This window comes from Pieris brassicae, chromosome 5, assembly GCF_905147105.1.
Source record: "Pieris brassicae chromosome 5, ilPieBrab1.1, whole genome shotgun sequence".
Lineage (NCBI taxonomy): Eukaryota > Metazoa > Arthropoda > Insecta > Lepidoptera > Pieridae > Pieris > Pieris brassicae.
The window spans coordinates 6,973,549-7,001,077 of NC_059669.1; the positions used below are offsets into that span (position 1 = coordinate 6,973,549).

The following is a 27,529-nucleotide window of genomic DNA, read 5'->3' on the forward strand; positions in this document are numbered from 1 at the left end:
AATAAAAGGATCTTTGTTGATTAAACCATCATAAGTTTCAAATCTTTTTTCAATGCATGGTCTGAATTCTATTGACAGATTTTTTGCAGCAACAACAACGTCTTGTGTTGAGCGACTTTTCAAAAAACTTAGGGCCTCCTTTAAATCATTTGTTTCAAGGCCCAAATGCTTAGAAATTATCAGTGGAACACTATTATTTACGTTCCACAAAACATCAGCCGCGTGAGCAGTGCCACTCTGTAGAATAGCTTGATCTATATATTTCTCGGCTTTGGTGTACAATAACAAATCCGTTATCATCGATCCAGCACTATGGCCAAACACAGTGATTTTATTAGTATCACCACCAAATGCGTGTATGTTCTCTTTTACCCACATTAAGGCTTTAATAACATCATTTATTCCTTGATTTCCTGGAACTTCTGGTGAATCTAAACAAAAGAAACCGTATGGCCCAAGACGATAGCTTATAGTCACTAAGATGACATCGTGTTTCATGAAATACCTTGGTCCATGGAAGTGTGTGGCTTGAAATGTACCAGTAAATCCAAGCGCAAATCTTCCGCCATGAATAAAAACCATCACAGCTTTTGATACTTTAGTGTATGGAACAAATACGTTTAAATGAAGGCAGTTTAGTGTTCCTACATATTGCAGTGATAGCATATCTACTTGTGGGCATATTATCTTGTTATTATTTGCTTGGAACACTCCCTTTAATTTCGGAAAGGGTATAGATTCCTAAAATGATTCAAATTTGTATTGATATTATTTTACCACCTGCCTAAAAGTATACAATATAGTATATTGGATATAATACTTTAACAATAGAAGGTGGCGACACAATTGTCTATATAATGCTTTCATCCATCCCAGAATTAAAGCAGGATGTGACTAAATAGAAATATTTGCCAGTTGGATCTTGTAAAGAAACCAAAAGATATATATATTCTTGTATAGAATACTTACACCAAAAGGATTATCTTTGCTAACCGTTGCGTATGGTATACCCATATACTTGACATAATTTCCATCACTAGCTCTGTAACCACGTATCCAACCTTGTTTGGTGATCACGAGGGTGTCCAGGTATACATCGCACACAAACACACAAATACATATTAGCACCGCTAATGCAAATAAATGTACAGCGTTAATATAAAAATCTTTGCTGAACATGGCATTCTATTTTCAAATTATAAAAAAGTAATACTAAACTTAATAAAAGTGAACAAATCGTGTGTGACAAAAGTATTAAAATAATTTAATTACCGTAAAACGTTTAAAGTATGTCAAAGTAGTAATTTATAAATACTTGTCTACTGTCTGTAACCAATATTGTCATAAAAACCCAAGGAAAAATTTCATTAGTGAAAGTTAGGTATAAAATATAGCTTTGTAGTGAAAGGCTATTTTACACTAAAGTAGTGAAAAAATATACGTACTGAGAATGAAGGTATCAAGCCTTGGAGGTCTTATTGTGATTTGAAATTAATTTCTTTTACTTGCAGATATTTGTAAGTTACATATATAACCATTCGAATTATTCAAAATAATTTTTGCTTCATTAATTCGATTTTGACAGTATATATCATTAAAAAATGTCTTGAGAAATGACTACCCACCGTACCGTAGCCGTACTATCCCACTCTAGGGAATGGAAACACATTTATCGGTCTTTCATTATCAATATTACTAATTAGTTAGGGATAGACGTCCTTTAGTCCTTTCAATGCTAACAATTAAATTGTAAATTACAATCGGAATGAGACTCGTATTAAAAGGTTCCCTAGACTGATGATGCAGTCTGCTATTTTTATCTTCATTGTTACTGAAGTTTTAATACAAAATTTGCGTAAAGGTATCCTGAGCAAAAAATAAAATTACCAAGTAAATAAAGCGTCATATTAAAGCAGAACGAGCTTAATAACGTTACACAGCAAACACATTATTGTTAATGAATGGTCTAGCTAAGATGGCCGCTTTCCCGACGCCACTCAAATGATTTTGTTTACAAAGCTCATTTTTGTCACGAGTTAATGCATGAAATTGAGAAAATATTGTAAATTATACAATAAAAAACATTGTACTCTATATAATAATAATTATTGTTATTATTTATTTCTCCCATACAAGATTTGCAACAAACAATACGATTACAGTGAAGTAGGTTTGGGAGACTGGTTTCCAAGGTAGGCAAGATATGGATAACCAGGCTTCCATTCCACTGCAAAGTCATACTAAGTGGTAACAAAAAGTGCATACATACATGTAACCAAAATAATTTAAAGTTTTAAACAAAAAAATAAAACAGTCAACTATATTACTAGTTAAAAGTTAGTAGAAATAAAGTTGTATATGAGGATGTGTGTGAGTGTGAGTTAGTGTGTGTGGGTTTGTATCAGGCACACGCCTGAGAACATGACATGTGAAAATTATTTTAATACATCTAGCATATTTTCCGTTTGGTCATAGTTATAAGTAAAAAATCAATATGAGTCGATTAACTTGCATAGAATTAAATATATTCGTAGAAGATAGGAAATTGCCGATTGCCATATCCCTTATAGATGTGGTGACATCTGAAATCTACAACTACAATCAATAGACCAGTCTTCCAGTGCCGAATATACATACGACATCTTGACGAACTTGCCTGTTGACTAGTCGAGAATCCTCCCTTCAGTTTTGGACTAAGAGTAGAAGTTCCTTCCTCCACTGAGAGCACGGCTAATATTAGCATTATCTCGATTCCATGCAAAGACGCGGGAGTCTCTATGCGCGATGGTACAGTAATTCTTAAGCTTTCAGCTTTTTATAAATATACGAAAAGTAATGAAAATTACTTACAATTCATTGAATTCTTACAAAAAGCAAAAAAGGTTCTTTCAAAGGTAAATTGTAAAGTAAAAGTTATAAGCTGGCTTGTGATGTGTTTTACAGATCACTGAGTTTACTCTCATCATTACCTTTTATAAAGTTAAGAGTAACTTTATAAAAGGTATAATACGGAATAATTTATGCAAACTTATATCATTATAATATACTTACATACATTTTACATTAAGAAACGTGTGAATCTAATCGTCAAAAGTGATTTAGTCGTGTAAATATTTAGTAATGTCGGGAAAATATTACTACACCTTGCCTAGCACCTAAAGCTAAAGAAGTTATTTAATAAGATTACTTGGAATACTAAATTTTATTTAGAAATATAATAATAATCATTTTCCATATCCAATCGTGTTAAAAAACCTAATAAAATAACTATAATATATACATTTTTGTATAAAGACTAATTAGTTTGGTACCCCATTAGCTAGAAGTCGTATCAAAATGTACGTAAAATTCAAAGTTGTCTAAATTGTACCATGTACAACGCCCTAAAATTAGCTAAGCAATTAGTAGTAAATCAGTACAGTCAGCGCAATTAGTCGGTGCGTAATGTACGCCTCTGTACTATTAGTTTAGAATACAAAATTAAGGGTAAGCCGGCTTTGTAGGGTTACCAGATTCAAAAATTTCGTTCGTAAAAAAAATCATCAAAAATTGTAGCATTTGCTTCATAGATGAATATTGGTTAAGAGATTTAGGTTTAGCCTACGATATATTTTTGCAACTAGTAACCCTAACACGTGACATATTGCGTGCGGCGAATCAATTAATTGTATTTCAGCGCGCCAAAACAAATCCGCCATGTTTTGTGATATTAATGGCGTACGTCACGGTAACCGGTGGCGGATGGATTGATGTGCGATGTCACCGGTTCTAACTAGTTTATACTATCTTAGTTTGTGCCAAGGGGTTTTAATTTATGTCATAGATAATTGTAGTAAATTTTTCTAGGCTAACTCTGCACAAGCAATCTAAAATAAGCCATGAATGATACAAACTTGCCCTTTTTGTGCCCTAAATTCAAGTGATAATATTACTGATATTGATGAAAGTTAACATTCAATTCTGTAAATTATTTTATAGAATTACAATACGCGTCTGCGTAACTGTCTAGTTACTACCATATTTTTGGAGCGTGACAAAGTTTTGTAAGAAAACAAGATTAAGACTAAAGTTGCCTTTATCTTTATTTGGCCTTAATTTAATTATAAGTCGAAACAAAAGTATTTATTAAGATATTCGTATAAAGATACCTTTCATTTTTATGACTGTTAATATTAGACAAATTTCCATAAGCACCAGTTTCTACTTTTGATTGATAGTCTCGAAATCTCTATTAGTGTAACCTACAAACCCTTGCGTGCCATTTACATACAAAATTTAGAGTTATTTAATGTTACTTTACGAAGCTTTTCATTTACGTTTTTCTGACAGAACGTTACTTACATTGCTTTTTGTTTTTGTGTGTTTTATTTTTTTGCGATAAATGTATGCCCTTCATAATTTGTAAAACAAAAACTTAAATGATTCGTGTATACTTAAGGCCTCATGCTATATTTTTTACGGTATTTTATTGGTTTGAATGATGCACACTAAAATAATACTATTATATTAGTCAGAATAAAACAGCAATCTGTATATACCATATGACATAGTGAAAATTTAGCGTGTAAAGTTATTTTTTTAAATACTATACAAACATATCATTACATCTTCAAACATGTCACAGTTTGCAAAAAGTTCAGAATCACCAAAGACACGTAAACAAAGTCGCACATTTCTTAGCCCTAAAAGGGGTCTAAATTTATCAAACGATATTCAGAAATGGCTTCATCACAAGAGTGGCCAGTCTAAAATTAAATGGCCCTGAAGACACCCAAAGCCTTAAAGAAACGAAAGACATACAGCTTTTTTATTCTATATGCCTCATTAGACGCGCTGCCTCCAAAAAGACCTTGTCAAAGAAAAAGCTAAACTTTTCGATAATCGACTCTATTTTTTCTCGAGTATAGTCGAATTTTCAATAAAGTACACGGAGTTGGACGGAATGAGGACACAATTTTGTTTAGGTTAAGTGTTTTTGTTAGGCATTTTGTTTGCGAAAATGTAGCCCTTAGAATTGTATGAAGGATTCTTGTATGTCAGGGTTATTGTGTGGATAAATATTACATATTTGAAATCTGTTGCTTCTCTAAAAGTTAGTAGAATTTAAAAAAAAAATATCTATGTCTCCAAATAAATGATCGAGAGGATTAAAAAATATTAACATTAAAAGAAACTTTTCAACATGTCATACAGTTGTTAACCTTATTTAGACATGGGTAAATATGCTTTGGGTGAAAATTGCTCGTTTCATTATTCACGCAAACATACGTTGGTTAAAGAATTTGGGCGTAATGGCTACTACTCTGTTTATATAGTTAGGTCTTTATAAAGTGTTTAGAGACACAGAGCACAGTGATATATAATTATTCAGGGCGTCAATATCAATAGACGCATGTAAATAAACGGACTTACAATTGTTATTAGGTATCAATAACTAGTATGAAGACTCTCGGAACTATAAACATTAGATTAGAACGAACGTTACGTTTAGTTTTTCTTATAATGAGAGGTCCTGGGATCGATTCAGATGTTAAACATAACAGCTTTAATAATAAATTAAAACAATTATTATACTTTTCTTAGTAGTTATCTTTCATGGTTATTATTATTAGTATTTATGTCGGCTTCTAATGTGTGTTCCTTAATATTGTATTTTCAACCTGTCTACCGATCTTCTGTCATTATGCGTTTGTTTATATGTATTATTTTTCTGTGAGACTTTTTGAGAATAAATCAAATACTCTAATTATATATTTTAATTCACCTTTTTGTTTCTATTAAAGTGATGTATCGGTTTGTTTCTTCTTAATAAATCAACAAACAAAAAATAAGATTTGTCCGTAACTGTAAAAAAAAATGCATTCAAATGCAACTGATTTCAGTTTTAGACTAGGTAGTCTACTCACTTGGCATACCTATGCCAAGTGAGTAGTAGTGATAAGTGAATTACAATTACCAAAAGTAAAAATTATACAAGATAACCCTACGTTTCAGCGAAATAAACTCGATATATTTTCAAGTACTTTTAAAAACATTATGTCTAAGTACACTATATTTTCCGAAGACGGCACAATAGGCGGCCGAAGAAAAATATTTGGCATATATCCCCCTGAATGAGATTCAACGACTTGCATCTGTGATTCTCAGGTATATTCCGAGATAGGGAAATGTATAAAGGCTTGAGAGACACCTTAAGGATAACAACAAAATATTTCCTAAAGTTTTCACAACACCACATGGGTGTAGCTTCAGATAGTTTTTTTGATCATTTTAATTTCATAGACAGAGAAATGAGTTAATTGTTAGATGTGCATAGCATAGACGGAAAGTCCACGCCTCGGGATTGAATCGACTTTATGGATGGGAGGGGAGTCATACGGTCAAGCCACTAACTAAGCCAAGTTGCCTCTTTGATTCTCATATATATTCCGAGCTACGGAAGTGTTTAAAGGACTAAGAACTACAAGCTAAGAAAAAAATATTTCTAATGTTTTCACAATAAACTATTTCAATAAAATAAAAACGCTTAATGTTTTGTATTACACTAATTGTTATAATATTACACTATAGTTTTCTGACAGGGTTAGGTGTGCTAATTGTTAGTAAACGTAATTTTTAGTAGATCAGTAAATGGTAATATGTTTTTTTTATTTATCTACATTTTTTTCATTCATTTTATATACGGTATTGTATGCGTAGTAAATGTTAACTTTAGAAACTCTTTTAGATAGTATTAAATAAATTTTGTTTGATTTGATTATAGCCGTAGATTCAAACCGCTTATATTTTTCCCGAGTATTTAAAAAACTTATTACGACAAGTTCTTTGTTTAAATACAATAATCTATAATATATTAACAATATTATTATAGATGCCAAATGGGGTCACATTTTACGAAAAGATGGCTGGCATAAAATTAGTAGTAATTACTTAATTAAAAAATAGAACATGGCTCACTATAAACATGTACGACTGTATATATTGTGGTATTATGACAACTGTAACTAAATTTTACACAAAGCACACATAAAATGCAGTGCAAGGGCAGATTGTTATTAAATAGTTTTGAAAGAAAATGTTGAATAAAGTTTTGTCTACCTTGCATTTAAAGAAATACTTAAAAAAAATCTGGAATACAAATGAAAGCCTTAAGAAGTTTTTACGTTTATCACAGAGAATTATTGCTGCCGAGAAAATCGGAAAATTTTACTTCTACCTCAAGTTATTTTATGAATAGCAAGTGTTTGAGATAAGTCTAAGCGACAGATGTTTTTATATGGGAAAAATCAAGGCCTAAGTGCAAAAAGGGAAATTCGTAAAGGAATCAGCGCTTCCTTCGAGGAACAGTACCACGAGTTAAGACCGTAATACGTATGCGTCAACGTTTAAAGATTGTCCATAGATTTTTATAAAATATATGCATAAACAATATTTTACGTTCGCAGAGGTAACGTGTTTAAAATTCAAACCTGTTCATTACATTTAATATGAACTCTATCATCTTAAAACCGGTAAAAGGAGCAATATTAAAGTAAAATTCGATAAACATTTGTTATTAGCCCAATAGGATGCAAAAGCGTTCTCAGGAATAATTCAATGTTGTCGCAAATTCCCTAGGTGGGTATATAGTGGGTACTCCCTAAAAGACCTTGAAGAAAATTGGCTCTAGCAAGACCCCTCTAACAACAGACTCCCTCTGCGGGTAACTATAGTTTTCGGGTATTGGATGGTAAATGGATTTCATAATTCAATCTTCATATAATGCATTATTAATGATAGCGAGCATTGGAAATTTCATACATAACATTTGCAATTTGCACTACACGGGTTTATGGATTGACTTTTCTTTATAGCATATTTACGGCTTGGTTTGGATTTATTGAATTATATTATCACTCAAGTATATATAAACTACTGTCATGACTGATGTGCGTTAATATCTCGGCACCAATGTTTTTTGTGGGCTAACACTTCGTATGCTAAATTGTGTTTACGGTAAGATGTTTTACGTATTGTATTTTGACATACGGGAGTCATTAACCTACTTTCCTTTAAAATAAAAATTATGGAAGAAGTCTTAGTCCAATATAACAGATGAAGTGCCACTAGATTATTATCAGTATATATTAAGCAATTAATATTATCAGAATACAATAAACATAATACAATTTGAAACAACAGCGAATACAGTCACGACAATGTTTTTAACGTCATACACGCCACTGATGCAATTTATTAAAGGGATCGCCGTAAATAACTCTTAAATAATTTTAAAAATTTCTTTATACATGTCAAAAAGGAATGTCATATATACTTACTGTATGCATATACGTAGGTGCTTGCTTACATTGGCACAATAACGTGTCCAGGAGCGACGCTTTTTTTTGCGGGTAGTGCTAAAAACCGTGTTCGTATGCTGGGTTTCACTTTTAACCAAATATTGAACAAGTTCGATCAAAATAAAGATCTTAATTTTTTAAATATCATGTATTATCATATACAAGAATGAAACTATATCGTATTTCCGAAATTATTGATAGTTTCACTACTGACAAATAACTAATATGGACAGAAATAGTTTGGTACCCTCACAGTGTAAAAATTATAATTTAAATGTGAACTCATCCTTCAAACGAAGGTTTCAGAGTCAATTACATTTTTAGCACGAAATGTTAAACGTTACCACGGAAAGATAAAGGTAATAACTTAAAGATAAAGGAAACGGAAATAAGAAAACACGAAAACTAAGCGCAAACTTGCCCGTACTTACCACAACCGTTATAATAGACGTTAATTATGTAACAAGGAAATTATATAGACTTAAAAATTAACGAGCCGTTGAGCGTTAGAATTAAATTTTATATGTGCATTAGGGAATTACATTTTTATCAGTGTGTTGTCTGTTGTAACATACAACAGTATATAGTAGTTGTAGTTATTACATACAACAGTATTTAGTAGTTGTAGTTGTATGTAATTTTTTTTATAATTAAGACGCTTAAACTTTTGGTGTTAGCCCCAAACTTTTGACAATTGTTTTCCTGAATATTTTTCTCTATAGGTGCCTATAATATTCAGTGGCAGTTGCGTATATAGAAAGCAAAGTCTATTGGTTTAACAATCAGCAGTTTCTTAACATTGATTTAAAAGTGCGGTTTTACAGACTAGGAAATTTATAGTAGGGGAGCCCACGTTGCTAAATGAGTATTAACTCGAGCGTCGTAGAGACCTATTGAGTTGTGAAGCTTTGATAATTAGAAGAAAATAATGTTTAATAGCTTTTCATCGTTGGGGGGAGCGGCTATAGATTTTCAAAAATGTAAAAAATAAACTGTGCCGTGGCTCGAGCGCGTGAGATATTCAGATATTGATAGCATTCACGTCCTACGTATTTTTATTCATGTACGTATATTAATCTAATTGTTTGCATGGGGGTTGCAAGTAATCGAACGCGTCATATTTTCTAAGGAGATGTTAAGTGAACCTAAAAAAAACCTCTTATCTTATAATCTGACGATTTGGATGCGATATGTAAAAAAATCGCCATTTTGAAATACTCAAACACGTCAGATCAAGATATATATGGTTCATCTTTATGTCCTAGACGTGATGTCTCATAACCTGACGAGTATCTGGAGGGATTCGCCTAATCTGATAAATTAAAAATAAATCATTGAACTTAATTTGATTGATAAGCTCAGGAAATGCCAAAAACTGTATGTTGTTCAAGTAGAACTTGCATTATAATAATTCTAAAACATGCTATAAAACCGGTTCATTGACCGAATGAACCGGTTTACCTCGACAATATTCTCAAATATTATCTATTCTCAAGTTAATAAATAGATATAAAGTTTATTAAATTAAGATATAAACTTTATTAACTTGAGATATAAAACTGATCACCCTATATATATATATATATATACCTATGATAGCCTATTGGATTAACAAATGATAATGAACCATATACAGAAATCTGAGGCCCAGACCTAAAAAGGAGGTAGCGCTATTGATTTATTTATTTTTAATGTATTTTATGCGGCTTTATAATATATTTTTATAAATGAACATAACTTTCAAGTATCCAACTAATGTAATATTATATTAGTTGGATACAAAAGTAGGTACAAAGTAGGTACAAGTAGGTACAGGTAAGGACAATTTTGTAAGTAGCCCATGTACTCGTAGTGCCATATATCATCATAATATTTCATTCAAGCCCTGAAAAAGAAGGCATGCACTTGCGAGCCTTCTGGCAATGTAAGTGTCCATCTAGCAAAAAAAATTGTTTAATATTGTTTAAAAATTAAAAATTGGTATATAAATAATTGTTCGTCATTCATGAAGTTCTCTTTTATATTAGTTGCCTGTGTTCTTATCTCAAATCAGTTCACAGGGCTTTGTTTCGTATACTCGTAGTACCCTCCATATATAACCTAGAGATCATTCTTGACACATTTATGTAACGAATTCGTCTCCAAGCGTTTGTTACGCAGTTCAGAGTTCCGACTATACGATTTCAGATGACATACAATAAACGCACATAGAATTCCGCTCAATTAGTTCAGTATGTAGGCCATCAGATTAAAGTGCTTTGGACACGAAATGTATGGGCTTAGTTAATGTCCCGTATACAGGCGAAGTCCAGGTCTTGAGGCATAGTGGGACAAAGTTTAAGTAATTGATTATCACTAAAGTAAATCTTATGTCTTCGGAGTCACGATTAATTCATCACAAGCAATAAAACATATAAACATAACAATAAACAATAACAATAAACAACACATTATCCGATCGACAATCTTTGAGACGCGTACAGTAATAAAGTTTATTTTAGTCATGGGAATTGTGAATACTTCTCAGGTAAATGGAGTGATTGGAGTAATGATTCGCATTCAATGTTTTCAATACATATTCTGATTATCTGTCACTTTTTATAGAGAAGAAATCGTTTGAATGGTATAGAGAAGATATTGCATATGAGTTTGCAACACTGACTTTAAAGTTGTATTCTAATGTATGACCTCATCTAGCTAATATATCTAACATTATAAAGACTTCAGATGAATGTCATGCGGACCGCTAGTTTAACAGTATCATGTACGAGACAAGTGCGCTAGGTTATTATATAGAAATTGTTAATTGTCTACGACATACACACTGTGAAGACATGGAAGAGACCAGTTTGCGTGATAAGGCTGCCCGGGTATATTTAGTAGGGCGTATTTATATTAGTTTCCTGATTGTAACGTAGTCATGAAGTTTTAACCCTTACTATTATAAAATTAAGTCCCCCGGTCACGTTTGAATGAACCCGACATTTTTGTGGTTGTAAGTTGAGTGAAATGTAATGTTTTTTGTTCAAGAGGTTGCAGAAACCTTTCCGAAACACACGAAATCTACGCAGGCGGGCTGCGGGCAGAAGTTAGTTTAATAAAATACCTCTTCTCATATTTTTTTTTATACCATAGAAGATGGTGTTGAGCGCTGTAGAAATACCAATCTAGTAATATTAGCAATGTAATATAACTATCAAACTTAAATTATATAATATTTCAGATAGTTGCTAAAGTCCCACACAAAAGTTACTCGGTTCATTGCCCAGTGTGTCACCACCTCAAACTAATATGAAATTCGGCGACTCTCCGTTCGCAATAAAACTTTGTCTAGGCAAGGCTTTGCTTCCAAATTGGCTAAGACAACAATTTAGATTCAATTTTGATAACCATGTCGTTGTTAAAACTTACATTTGAATAGTTTAAACTTTTTGCCTTTTATTTGTGTTGTAGGTTTTATCATGTCGAGCTACGAACTCGTGGCCTTAAACAAACTAATAATTTGCCGAAAACGACTCCAACAAAACGGAAAAACAAAAGAGGGTTGAAAGCTGTAGTATTGATTGACATTAAACATATTTGATTGACATTTCATTTATGTAGTAATTATAAGATATTTTATATACACAATTCATGTTTTCTATAGTGTGCAATTTGTAGGTTTAGTTTTTTTTTTCGATTGAAACCTACGTCGAAACATTTGATGTTTTTGAAACCAGTTAAAAATATATTACATACTGTATTCTATTAGTTTGTGTTTATATTATTTATATTTTTTTGATGACACATATATAATATATTGCTACGAATATCTGAAGTGTTTACAATTAATTTTGTTATTATCACTACGTATTTTATTTATTATATCTATTATAATTACCGAAACTGATCGACAACGTATGTCTGTTGGTTGTGCTAATTTGTCCAATGGCCATATAATAAAACATATATTACGCTACGAAGGCTTACGAACACCACGTACGAGACAGTGATACCTTACATGTCAAACGATTCAGCCTTTGCCCCAAATTTCTTTAATCGTCGACAGAAGCCCATCGACACAATTTTTGCAGACATTAACAAAGCCGTTTGTCACCGCCAGTAATGTGAAGTTAATCGATCGTCAACTGACCCAAAGTTGGAACTTTATCTTGAAGGCACTAAAAAGAACGATCTATTGAAGAATTTAATGAATTCAGGGTCTAATATGTATTCGCCGACCCTACGGTCGGGTTTACATTGATTTTTATTATAAAAAACGGTTGTGTATGGGTTCCATAGAACGCTTTTCTTGTATTGCAGACCTTTCACACTTGATTTCAGCTGACTAAAGATATATAATCGTTTATAATCCTTAAGCGTTATTGAATGTTATTTTGCTATTTTACTATTGTATTTACATTTTACGTAAGAATATTTATACAACTAAAATCTTGTGATATTATTTCGCGTTCTTTAACTATTCAATCAAATAGCGTTAATACCCGAGTTAAGTAATCAAACATTAGTTAAGTTACATATTATATACATATTAGTTAACAAATTGCGCAGCCCAATTTATCGCAAACTTGACGTCAAAATGAGCCCTTTAGTTTTTCCCACACTCATTAATTGTAATCTACCCATGTTTATAATTTTTTATCGAAGTATGTCTGTTTGTAAACATTTATACAGATTTATAGAGATTTATCCATATAAAACCTACTAAAAAATATACTTGTTATATAAACTAGTAAAGAGACACGCAATGGACCGCGTAGGTAACTAATGCAGCAATCAATGTAACACGGGTGTAAATAGGCATACTCTATTGGATTAAGCCCTATTGCAATTTTATAAGGCCAAGTACTCATTGACATGCACTTCAACCAAGTGTAATTTACATTCAAGCTCAGGACCTCTACATAAATTCCAATCGCGATACTGTGATCCCGATCCCAATAATAAGTGTATGCAACGCGCATTCCAACGTTGCGACATCAGCGCTACGGATATTGAAAGAACTACGTCGAATTTGTATACGGAAACGTCAGGATTGGTATCGCTATTGGGACTTACAAAGTACGGGTGCAGGACTCAATGCACAACATATAAAATAATACTTATCTATATATAGTATAGCAGAGTGAATCTTAATGAAATTAACTAGCGCGTTCATTAATTGTATGACAAAATAGCGACTGCGTGTGTGTTTAATCTTAAATAGTATAAATACAAAAATAATAAATACATTTTCTCTTTGTTTCGGGATCATATTATTATTTATGCCAAATTCGGAATTACATTCTACTCAGTGAAAATGAATTACCGAAATTCCTTCCAATCGTTTAAATATTGTATGTTAGCTAGTAAACCGGAAATAAAACTGTGTGTACATACCCTAATAGGGCAGTTACCTCGGCCGTTCCCGATTCCAGAAACCTTTCTATCGACAGATGTACACAATGTGTTGTATAAATAAGGACACGATTTAACCTCAACAAAATATTAGAATAACTTTTTTATATTCTGATTTTATCATGTAATTTTTTATTATTCACACTGTTACTAAAAACATCAAAAATTCAAAATCATTTATTCATATAGGTAACACAATGTACACTTCGAACGTCAAAAAAGAAATATATATGAAATGCTTCTAATTTTACATTTACAGCCAGTTCTCAAATCAAGGGCGTAGAATGGAAGAGAAGAACTGGCAAAAAGCTCTCCGCCATTTTAATCGCCAAGTTTTTTGTTTTACATAATGTTCGTAAGGAGCTGCAATCATTACATCATGTTCCACATGACATCTTAAGTAATTTATAATAATAATATAAATTACAAACAAAGATTTGTCCTTACTCTATTATTACAATATGGAATAACATTATTATCTACCTTTAATATCCTTTTAATGATTTTTTAATTCAATATTAAGCTATAGTAAATATAGAACAAATGCAAAAAGGAGTCTCAGATCGCATTTGGACACTGATTTATATTAAACCAATTTCATAACTGTAAATCAAACCTGTTAAAATTGAAAACAAATAGACGTAGTTAGAATAGATTTTATGATAGTACTGTTGATTAGAAACAAATCCTGGACACCGACATGAGCGTCCACGTTTTATGACACTGTACCTGCCAGCTACTAAAATATTTAAAAAAAGATCCCAAAAGTGCTAGTTGGTCTGCATTAATAAAGCAAAATGAAATAAGAAGGTTCACATCTAAACATTTTTTAATTTGAACAGTTTCCGCCTAGTGGCTTCAGAATGCGGCTTTTATCCTTGCTGTCGTAGGTTCGATCCCTGGACGAGCACCAATGGAATTTCTACGTACACATTTAACACTTACTCTTGAAAGAAAGCATTGTAATAAAACTAGCATTTCATAAATCCAAAAAGTCGACGACGTGTGTCAGGCATAAACGACTGATTACCTACTTGCCTATTAGAAAACACAAATGATAATTTAGGTGATTCATTTCTTAAAGCTTGTCTATTTCAAATGCAGTCAAAGGCAAAAACATTATTGTCTAAACGTTGAAATACTTTTGAATTTTCACCTTGTCACCATACACTTTATAATCGTAAGTAATTATTTATTTTATAATTAAACTGAAAACTGTTCAGATGTTTCGCCTGATGTACAGGATCAGCATTCAACAATTTCTTCCGAGCGCCTAAGTATGAGTATTACATGTACAACGGATATATAATTCTATGAATAATTAACACCATATTTACATAACAAAGATTTTCACGAAAATTTATAATAAACACTACCTAGGTGTAAAAGAGTGGTGTTACTGCTAAAAGCAGCTTGTTCGAGACGGAGCTAAAAGGAGAAATAAACAAATAAACAGTAAAATAATAGCAAACACAAAAATTCAATTAAAGGCTTATAACGACTGGTTTTATTATATCTTGAATACCTAGTCAACTGAACAGCTCAGGGCATATTTTAATTATTATTGCAAAATATTGTAATTTTAGTAACAGCAATAGCTTTTTAAATAATAAAATAGTGTGTATATGTTAAGGAATTGTCAGTATTTTTAATATCAGTGCATAAAGCCCATGCTACGGAAATAAAAGCACAATAAATCAAGAACATAACGTGCTTAACAACGAACATTTAAGTATATTGCCATTATAAGCAAACAGCCGAAACTAAACACCCTTTAAACACAGCCTTAGAACAATTGCAGGGTGGCGTGTGTATGGAACAAAATATTTCGATTTAACTGATCATTACATGCAAATTTTTGGGTTATTAATAATAACATGAGAAGTATGGTAAGTGGGCAGTTGCGGGAACGCGCCTATTGCTAAATTACATGAAATCGTGTAAAGTTTTACAAAGCCATATTTAATATTTATATACTATAAATATTAAATATGAGTAATATTTTAAATAACGGGCAGTAAAGCTCGAATGTCTGATATTATTTTAGACTTCAAATAAATTTCAAATTAGTAACCTTGTAACTTGGCATACCAAGCGCTAATTTATTTTTGTGTTTGTCCTCTTTTTCTTTTCTAATTTTTAAGCAAATACGTGTTAACTACGATGGTATTTGATCGAAGGCATATAAAATGCTTTAACAGGAAAATTCCTAGTTTGAAATTAAAACATAGTAAATAAACTGATGCCGTATTTAGCGAGATACGGAGGCGTCGTAAAATATTACAAGGTAAGCGGTTAATTCGTCAATGGCCCTTATTAGCTGAAGTTCTTTTATTACACCACTAAGTGGTCCTTAAACACGTCCGATCAAAGGTTTTCGACGGATTACCCTTATCTAGGAGGCTCTATAGTTGCTCTTTTTTTAATCAATTGTCTTAGGTACAAAGCAAGTGGCTCTAATTTTTAATTTTAGGTTTTAACCGAACTTGGAGTTTTTTTTAATTAAGCACTATTCGGTATAGGATAACTAAGAGCATCCACACGGCCCAGCAGATAAAGTAAGTTCTGCCAACATAGAGACTTTATGATATCTTTTTTTATTATTTTATTTAATAAATGAGATTTTTGTTGTAAGCAGTTGACAGTTTTATAAATTACAAATATAATAGTATAATTAAAAATATATTATGGGGTAGAAGAAGTGTTTTATAAAATAAACCCATCACCGCGCCGCGCCTCTATTCACAGTTACATAGCAATATTAATTACTACACGAGTAAAATGTATTTTGATTACTAAATTTTAATCAAAAATTGTTACCTCATATAGTTAGATGGACCGAAAATATATTAAGTGCATCTATACAAAGATTTCTCTTACAGTGAAAACATTACATTTTAGTTTCACGTAGAATAAATGATTGCGGCATAGAGTAAATAAATTAGCTATGTTTATTAATTTTGACATGCGTGAAAGACAATAAATAGTTAGAAACCTGACCTGTTTTTTCAAGCGTGAGATATTTGTAATCTAAGCAAACGCTATCGAGTCGCCTAGTGTCGCCCGGCGAGTACTCAAGCACGCGCGCTCAAAGGGACGGCTTGGATTTATTTCTTTTTAAACGAACCACGTACTTCACGATTTTGTACTTTTTATGGCTGACTGCAAGTGTCAAATTAACGAATGTTTGGTGTACAGACGTGCGACATTCGACGTTGGCTATGGTTATATATGTAACATATATCTAATCCACACTAGCAACCATAGACACAATCCGGCATTTTTAAAGCCCCTTTTTTAATTTTTCACAAATATTGCCATTAGACGAGTGTAAATATTTCGAAGTCTGGCAACGACATAGCAGTTAAACGCGTATAAAAAAGGAAATATACCGTTTTAAGCAAACCCAAGAAGAGGTATAGATAATTTTACTTGAAAAAATATCTTGCTAGTAACAATAAATTTGCGAAATGGTAACGCTAAATGTGTGTACATCAAATGTGCAAGTAAGAAATACATTTGATATACTATCATCTGTTCAACACTGTTCATTCCTTGGTATCTGTTTTTTGGCAAAACTCTCCTCCAAAGTTCGCCGTTTCTGCCTGCACTTACCATTTACCTACCACTATCTCAATCTGGTATCTAGCTTTTAAATTGACTTCCTTTTTTCCTTGTTGCACCTTGGGCACAAGTTAACTTAATAATATCTAAACATCATTTTTGTAATAACAATCTACAACCTTAAAAATTTCATACTTTAGAAACTTATTTACTTATTCTAAAAATTCAATTCAAGACAATTTCAAGATATTTCGAAAAATACCGGTGTAATAATCGGGTGCTCGAACACTCTGATAGCTTTAAGAACCTTCACACATAATGGTGTTAAAACAGGGTCATCTATTACTCTTAATTATGCAAGAGTCCTCTATAAATAACGGAATTACCTTTACCTATATTATTTCTATCAAATTATATTATTTTAGGTAGCTATGTATATTTTAATTATCCCAAGATTAGTTTAGATTACAAGGACCATAAGGGCTTTGATAATGACAGCGAATGTTCTTAGTTTAGTTGTAAATTTAATTCACTGTGTGAGTTGTAAAGGTAAGACAAGACAGACAACTTACAACAAGTAACAACAAGATAAGATGGACTTGTCTATGAAACTTTGACACTTCTGAAGTCCGTGTTTTTGTGGTGGATTTCTAAGATCCTATTATCAACTTCTTGCGTTAAATAGCTCGCAGTTTATGTGATTGTGAGTTTTTTATAAGTACATTTCTGGTTCATACAAAATATTACAATGAAATTGTTTTTTTATGACTCAAAATAGGAGGCGGGTAGATATGTTTTACAAGTTTCTTGGTAACCATAAAATTGTCTTAGCAAAGTATTTGCATACTAAAAATACGTAGTAGGGACTAGAATCTAGAATTACAAGACTTTATCTACTAAGATTAAAGTCAGAGGGCGGTATCTCATTCAGGTTGATATCGTTTGTAATCATTGTAATTATAATTATGTGCATGAAATTTTCGGAAAATTATACTATAATACTATCTATGTAGGCATTCGATAAAATCAGCAGTTTTTAAACGTTTAAATAGATACCAAAGTATCTTAATGTTCAACGACAAGTAACTTTAGACTCTTGAGTAAAATCAAACGAGACTATAGACGAAATTTAATATGGAAAGTTGTTAAAACTGGATTACTTTCTTGGTGTAACTTAGCCATCAACCTTGCTCCCAGCTTCGCTCGCACCTTAGCATAAAAATGTTCACGATTTTTACATCATTTCCTCATATCGTATTTTACATTATTTTATCAACCTATTTGTGCCTTAACCTTAACCTTATGCCCCAAACAAAAAAATGAATTATTCACTTAAAAAACTTAAATGACATATCATTTAGGAAGAATACACTAGGAAATTGTTAACGAAACACAGTAAGTATTCAAAACATATAACGAAAAACCGAGATTTAAATCCTAAATAATTTTAATGATGTTTCGTATAGCCCCCTTAACAATCAAATTACCCCCGTGTGTGGCGTGGGTCCCACGTTGGGGAACATCTCTAGACACTGACCACGACAATCAGACGAGCTACAGACCTGAGAGAGAGCCTTTAATCGTACATCCTTTTTCATAGCAAAAATTTATATTTATTAATTGACATAACACATAATTGACATTAAGCGATAAGGAACTTTAATAATTATAACATGATACAATTAAGGTCATCATCGAGAATTCAGTTGTATTTTATTTCGGTATCAGTGAAACTGAATAATGTGAATAGGCTACTATATAAAACAAGAGCAGACAAAAATACTTTTTTCCAAACAAAAGAGGTTTGAAAACCAAATATACATTAATAAAATGTCGTGTGAAGACAGCAAAGCCGAGCCATAATTATTCTGCACCTTACATTAAGTACTGAAATTTTCTCACTAAGAAGAGTTCTAAGTTCTGAGACTAACTTTAAACCACTTAAAGTGAACCTACGCTTTCTGTAATTGTTTGTGTCTCACTTTTCTTAAGCAGGTATTCACACTTTTAAATACTTTGAGTTTCACAGGAATACAGTTTTTGACAATTCTTAAGTATGCACGTACTCATTGCTTTGTATATAGGGCAGCAGCGTTTGATTCTCAATTGTTGGTGTCGTGCGTTGAGGCCTCCACAAATGAATTTTTCTTTCCAAGTGTCCAATTAATTGCTTTTGCTTGTAAAAACAGTGACGACAGTGTCTTAGAAAAGTCGACTTAGATTATTTAAAGAATGCTGAAAACCTTATCTCTTATCTAAGGATGAAGTAACCTAATACTAAACCTAAAATGGTTGTACTTTATGTAAAAAACCTTCCAAGTAAACTGTAAATCAATAAACACGAAGACTTAAATTTACTTCATCTAACCTTGTTAGAACTAGACGTGATGAAGTAAGTACTATTCTGGAAATGGAAAAATAGAACATTCGGGAATTAATAGGCCATGACAATCAGTGAGAGATAGGAATGAGCATAGGTCAGGGAATCAGATGTTGGTTACAAATATTATCCGATTCTCGGAATACGGTTAATAACTTTTATTAAAAGTGAAATTCTTGGAATACTAAAATAATGGAATTTTTGATAGCGGAATTATGTGTACAAGAATACTACGCCGTATGTTATAGATATGATTCTTACATAATAACAAGCCTTTATTCCACATCTTTGACATACAATTGATAAAAAAGATAAATTTACAGTTTTAACTAAGATGAGGCCCCGGGAGAAGGCCTCCTCTAACTTTTTCCACCCTAATTTATTTTGTGCCATCGTCATCCAATTTCTACCAGCTACCCTCTCGATCCCGTCGGCCCATCGCTCTATTGGTCTTTCTTTGTTCCTTTTTCTTACATACCGGTTCGTAAATAAAAAAAATAATCCTGTAAATTTAAAGCGTTTGCAAGTTTTCAAAATACAATAAAATAAAATAGTACATACTAAGAAAGGATATTCAAATCGTTTTCAAGCATCGGGTAGAAGATTCTGTGTGCAATTCCGCCTGAAGTAATCACTATTTCGGGTTGAGGTACAGAAGTTAGTAAATGAAATAAATTTTCTGCATTTATTGCTCCATCTCATTGCGGAAAAATATTGAGAAAATATGTAAAGCGTTTACAAGCTTTCGCCCGCAGGGTCAACCTCTTGTTTTGGCAAGATTCGTTATGCATTCGTTTTAAAACCAATATATAATTATAAACCTATCTTCCTTTATCTCAGGACAAAAAACCTGAAGTTTTTCAGTTGAAAGCGATCAAACGATTCCGCGGGGGACTTCAATTTAAAATGTTTTATATCACCGTAAATAAAATATTGATAGCTAAGGAAATAGTTTCGTATCTAAATTATCACCAGATCGACACTATCCCCGCACTAGCCTACATAGCATCGGCACTTTACAGGCACTCGGCTCCGTTTTATTGTTACGTTCTAAAGGGATCGACTAGCCGATCCCTCATTTACGAAATTGTGTCAATAGGTACGCTTTTTTACTTTCATTTAGCGATCTCATAATACTTTATTTGACGTTGTTGGGAGAAAGCTTATAATGTTTTTCGTTAGAAGTACTGCAAACATTCTGTGTTTTTTAAGGAACGTAGGTAATCTGCCTGATATTTATACCTTTCAAATGACACAGAGCATCAAACACCTAAGCCATATGCGTTAACTGTGTTACTGTGTTAACCCCAAATTAGCATTTGCTAATTTGGGGTTATAATACTTTTACTGGATCATACTGGATAACACTCACTTACATCAAAGATTTGCAATAACGTTTCGTTTCACCGTAATGTATAGAAAAATATTTTGATCTCATTTAACATACTATAGTATATATATATACTTGAACTACCTTGAAAACATGTGGGTTACTAACGATAATTTATAGCTAGCCTTTTAATACCTTTAGCCCGGTTCCTATATCAAAATTAGCAGCTGTGATTTTTACGACTCATATGTATATGTTTTACGGAGAGTGAATAGCAGCCGTTTTTGAAGAAAATATACGACCCGTATCGAACACGTTATTTAGAAAATGAATAGGCTGCTAATTAAATATTTATAAAATTATAGTTTTAAACGTTCTGTGGAAAGTTTGTTCAGAAATTATATATTTTTTTAACCAATGTTGGGTTTAGAAAATAAATTATGTTAAATCGTAAAATTGAGGCACATCAAGGATTTTTAATAATAATATTGTTCAAGGTCTATTTCAAATCGTTCTAAGTAAACTTTTAACGGCAGCTACAAGCCGTAAAACCTTCATAAATCATTGTATCCTGAAGGGTTTTTGACTTTAGTCGCTACTTTTATTGTTTTCATGTGTCAGATATTGATATAACACGGTGTCAGGCATTTTTTGAGAACATGAATTCATTTGGAGTAACATTTATGTAAATTTCAGTGTTTCTAAAGCGGGAATATAATCGCAAATCAATGTATTATTTATGAAGTTTAACAAAATGTGAGAATATTAGCTTTTTTATTATTCGTATAAAAATAATCAATCTACCTCAAATTTGCCCGCGACGAAGTGACACGAAAAACCATTTTTCATCCGTGTAATGTCCCAGAAATATCATAGAAAAGGGATATTAATACCTTTATTTACCGGTTTTGATTTGATTTTTTACGTTTGATTATTCCATTCTTATAAATAATTAGCCTCAAGATAGCCACAGCATTATTTCTTAGTTACAAACACAATTTTGATTTAAACTATTGTTATCGCAATAATGTTCATTCTTAACACGTTCCTTCTAGATGTTTTTTGATTTGAAATGTTGTTTTGATAAAGTATTGTATAATAAATAATAATCACATGTAAATTATATAATAGGCAGGTATGCATATGAAAGTACAAAAATATTATGAACAATATCTCCATATGCCGTAGATTACATGTCCCATTTCCGTAACTCACACTGTATGTAAAACAGCCTTATATCAAAGATCTAAGGCCTTTTGATGTATGGCGGAAAGATGCGTAACCAAATACTTTGATACTTTGTGACGGTAAAATGTTGCATTATGTTAAATGGGGCGTAATTTTTTTCTAAACTTAAATGAGTATTGGTTTTTAAAACACCATACAATATGTGGATTCAATATATTTTGTCATACTTGAAATAATCATTCATTAGCTAAAAAAATTCATACACATTTATGTTAGATCTGGTATTGAATACGGACGCTTTTAACTGCTGTAAAAAAGACTCACTGACAACAACAGCATTCATCAGACAACACATTCATTTCCCATTTGTTCTGGATGTTTACCGACAATCGTAAACAGTTCCTACCGGGAAGAACTATTGTTCTTATAAATTTCATATTACACGCCAGTGTTCGAGGCCTAAATACCATCATGACATTTGAGTCCACACCCAAGTTGGATCGCTTAGCGGCATTTTAGGCGAAACTTCGCCCTGAAAGCCTCCACAGTGATTAATGTAATTTTAATGGTATATTGTTTAGACCGTCTTTTATTAATGTTGCCAGAGATAAGATTTGTAAATATGTAAAGCACTTTAGATATTAGAACATCAATTATAATTAAGTGGGTTTCGCGCTTAAACAACTCATGATTTATCTTAGTTATCCATTGAAACCAATTCCTTCTTATTACTCTGTTATAAATAATACAATTTATCACTTTTTATTACAGCCTAACACAGTAAAAAATAGGAAAGAAAACGAGTTTGTTATTAATGAATCACATGGTAAATTTTTACATTACTGTTAAAGAGACTATGTGTTAACTTTGTTTTGGTTAGCTCTAGCTTTAAAAGATAAAAAAGTTGCACGGCTAAATGTGTTTAGTACATTATAATATTCATGTTAATATGCTGGAGAAGAATGCATTAAATGGAATGATTTTAATTATGCACTCAAGTATGAAAGTTTTCAAGATCCTAAAGAGGAACTTTTCAAAAAGCTACCGTTTAATTGCTACGGAGTTATCAACTAGAGAACTCAGACAACAATTTAAGTTGAAAGAAAGTTATCTTAAATAACGCTAAGCAATAAAGCAAGCGGAAACAGGTTGTAATTAAATTTATGAGGAAATGCCGCCATATTGGAACGGAAATTAAACTCGACAGTTTACCTTTGTTCGATTTTTAAATATTACATAAAGTTTCATTAATATTCTGAAGTCAAAATTTGTAAATTGTAATAAAAATTTGTACTTTGTAATAGGTTTGTGCTGATAAAATGAAACACGGTCGGAACGTTCGCAGATGTTCATATATGGTTGTTTGGATTTATTTATTCCATTTGTTTTTTGTATTTATCTTATCTTATATTAATATAGCGAGGAGAAGGAGGACTTCCAGATCGTACAATATAATTCGTACAAACGGGCATAATATGTAAAGAAATGAAATTAATTAAAATACCTTTGTTATCTAGAGTTACCCAATAAAAGATTACCTATGAAGGAGTACGAGTTTTAAACCATCAAATAAAACAAATTTAAAAATAATAAATTATAAATCCCTGTTATCCGAATAGATCTTAATCAATTATAATAATAATGGAATATTTAATAATATCTATTAACATTTTTGGATTTTGCTATCTGAAGGTGACATATATTTATAAGTTAATTTTTTATATCTTTTATATTCTTTTAAATCTTACGTTTATTTAAAAAAGAAAGATACAGAAATATTGATTTATAAAATACTCATATTATTTTTCTTAAACAACGGTACATTAACTGTGGTACATCTCGGTCGATAAATGATGGCGAAGCTCCGCAACTATTATAACGCTATGAACAACTGTTTGGGGAAATCTATCCCTTTGTTATATAACTGTTGTCTACATACCCTAATTACTTATTACCGTTATTATGTATGCATACTAATAAGGCAACGCCAGGTCTCAATATAAACTATTTCACTGTTCGGCTTGACAGCAAATAGGGAAACGACGTACGAAAATAACGAAAGCCTTCGTTTAATGTTATTAAGTTAATAAGTATTTAGAAAAATTAATACACTATTAATTAATATTTTATGAAGAAAACCACTTCGGTTCCAATTGTATCGTCTTATAAAAAGCATACATTAACCAAATATAGCATAAACTTAATCCAAGGATGTACTTGTATTTAAATTTATAAACAGGTAACGAAATAGAGGCAGTCGTTATCGAGAAAGCCTAGGCTTTTTGCACCGAACCGGAAACCAACGTTTGTTACTCTTATCGCCCCGATAGAGCCTTCCTTCGTTGTCATTTAGCGATATACCACAAAGTTTTTATATTGTTTAGTACTTGTTTTGGAACATATTTGTCTCACGGGATAAAGAAGTTCTCCTTATCCTTAAGAAAACCGTTGTATTTAAATGTTTTAGCATATTAGAAAGTGTTGGTTTTACGATTGAAATATTAGTTTGGATTTTTATGAATTTTTTTTAAACACATATAATTTACTTATATTTATAATTCTATATTATTTTTATATATTATATAGTATTTAATGGTATATAGCATAGTATTTTTTATTTTTGTAAATATTTCCCGCTAAACAATCTCCGCTTCGTTCGTCTGGAAGAAATTGCAGTAGAATCGATGGTATACATCCGAGGTTTTACATCTTTTGTTTACTTTATATCTGCGTTGTGTGAACTAAAGTAGTAGGTTTATGGTGTAAATAACGTGTTTAATATTACTATGATTATAAAATGGTATATTTAATTTGAACTCTATACTGATTGCAGATAAAACCATGCATGGTATTATATTATATATTAGTATATCTTAAGTAATTGGTAAATGCACGTGCACTTTTTATTTTTCATGTATCCTTTTTTAGTTTAGTTTGTTTTTTTGTTCCTGTTTAGATTTGTCTTAATAACTCTATGTAATATGATGTTTTGCACGTCTTGCCTGCCTAAAAAAATGTGTTAAATTTGATATTAATAAAATATTTTTTTTACATTGGATGCCTGAAAGAGATCGCTCGAAAGCGATAAGGCCACCACTTGCCCTCCTTTCATTGAATTATTTTCAATTTTTATATTGTAATGCAACAAAGTGGTAATAAATGATCATAATGTAATAATATGCTAAAGTGAATTCAAAGTAATGTTTAAACGTAACGCAGAAGAGTTTAATCTATTTTTGAGCATTAATCGAATAAACAATAAATTGTGTCCGGTATTTGTAAACAATTTAGTTGTAGCGGCCGTGAGCTAACCGAGTTTAAAACCAACCACTTAAACTGAGAGTTAGGCACCTTAGTTAAACCGACGCTTACTAACGTTGCTACTTAATCCCACCTTACTAATTACTAGAACTTTCAGATTAATTTTGTTTCTTCGAGCTTTTATCTAAGTTAAGAATAAGTTGGGTAGTTATCAGAGACGTAATTTAGTTTCATTTGCTGAGAATTTGCAAGCGCGAATCTGACATATTTTATGCGTAAGTTTCAGTTTAGTTGATTGCCATATATATAAGTTGAAACTAATAAAACCACAAATAAACTTGTTTCAATATCATGTACACAAAACTTTATAAGCCTCACTTAAATACTCACCCTATAAAAACTAAATGAGTGTAGTGCATCATTTCAATAATATCTTTCTCTTTTAATAACAGCGAATTATTATTTGACAGAATGATGAAAGAGCCCTAAGGTTAAATAATGCCCTTATTTTTTATGAATCAGGGCCTCTAAGGAGGTTCGTGCGAGAAAATCAAAAACCTCACAATTGGTTTCATATTATTGCATCTAATAAGTCGTGATTAGAAAAGGAAATACAATTTTGTATTATTTCATTATTTTGTGTATTTCCCCTTACTTAATGAATGAATTTGAAGTGTATTTATTCACATTTCATTAACATTCACATCTTTAAAGAGCTCTTTTGAAGGAAACATGAATTTAAAGTAAATTAGTGCAGATCCCAAATAACTCCGAAAGTTAGTGAATTGTCATGATAGTAGACGTCACTCGTCAGGCCTTATTGCGTCATTAACGTAACTGAAGGGCGGTGTAGGTCTGGCAATAAAATTTCAATGGGGTTCATTCGATGTTTCGAGCCCATTCATCGGAGGAAGAGTTTGACTAGCAGCATTCATTTTAATTTCTTACGGAATTATAGTGATTCAAGGAGCCTCATAAAAAGTTTGTATAGGTGTATGCTGGAGACTTTAATTTGAAGTGTGTTCAATCGACTGTTTGATGGGCAGAAAAATTGTGGTGATGGCATTGCGCATTCCTTAATATAATAATTATCAATAGTCGTAAAAACATTTCATGTTATTGAAATAACCAGTAAATACATATTATCTTCTATTACCAATAAAGTATCAAATAAACATGTTTATGTAAAAATCTCGTGTCAAGTTGTTAGTGCCGGACTTCATCAAAACGGCAGATTTTTGAAAGTATTTTTAGTAATAGTAGTATGAGCATAGGTCATGTGTGTGTGTCATTTGGTTTAAATATTTTAACAAATAACAAAATTTTATATATGACGCGGGTGAAAGTACGGTTCAATATACATCTCTTTCCCAATTTCAATAGCGATAACGACTTTAATATAACTCGCAATCCCAAGGTTGTGACGTCAGCGGTATGGATAATAAAATAACTGTAACGGACGGTTTTTCTACCATAAAATACCGGGATTGCTATTGGAAATTACACCGGTTACAATTGGTTTAATTAGTAAACGGCGAGATAAGACGCTAACACACATTAAAATGTAATAATCGACAAATATTGATTTAAATGTATTAAAACGCTCATCTAGCATTAATTAAACCACACCCTTATCAATTATTGCTCGGAGAATGTCGACTCCCTGAGGGTGAAAATTCTAATGACTTTCCCCTTATTTTCGAGTAATGTTTTAGAAAATATGCCCTTATTAACGGTTTCATAAGTCAACAATACGATATAGAAAGTAAATATTGAGCACGGAAATGAATTATTGTTACAATTTGTAGGTTAACGTTCCTATCAGATATAGATCAGAAATCATACCGAATTGAATATATGCCGTTATATATATACTGTTATTGTGTATATAAAGACTTATTGCCATTAGTTAATAATAATAATAATTTAATAAGCAGACAATGATTAAATGTTTAAATAAGTGTTTCAGATTTTACGTATATAATAACTTTGTTGAGATGGAGGTAATATAAAGTCAATATAATAAACCATATCGACGAATAAAGAACTATTGTTACCATCAAGTTATTA

At 31.7% G+C, this 27,529-nt stretch overlaps 1 protein-coding gene across 1 annotated transcript in view; it reads left to right on the forward strand.

The window, feature by feature from the left end:
* Positions 1-27,529, forward strand: part of LOC123709503 (calmodulin-binding transcription activator 2-like) — a 96,032-nt gene that overhangs the window by 20,419 nt on the left and 48,084 nt on the right. The gene's annotated exons all lie outside the window — the stretch shown is intronic.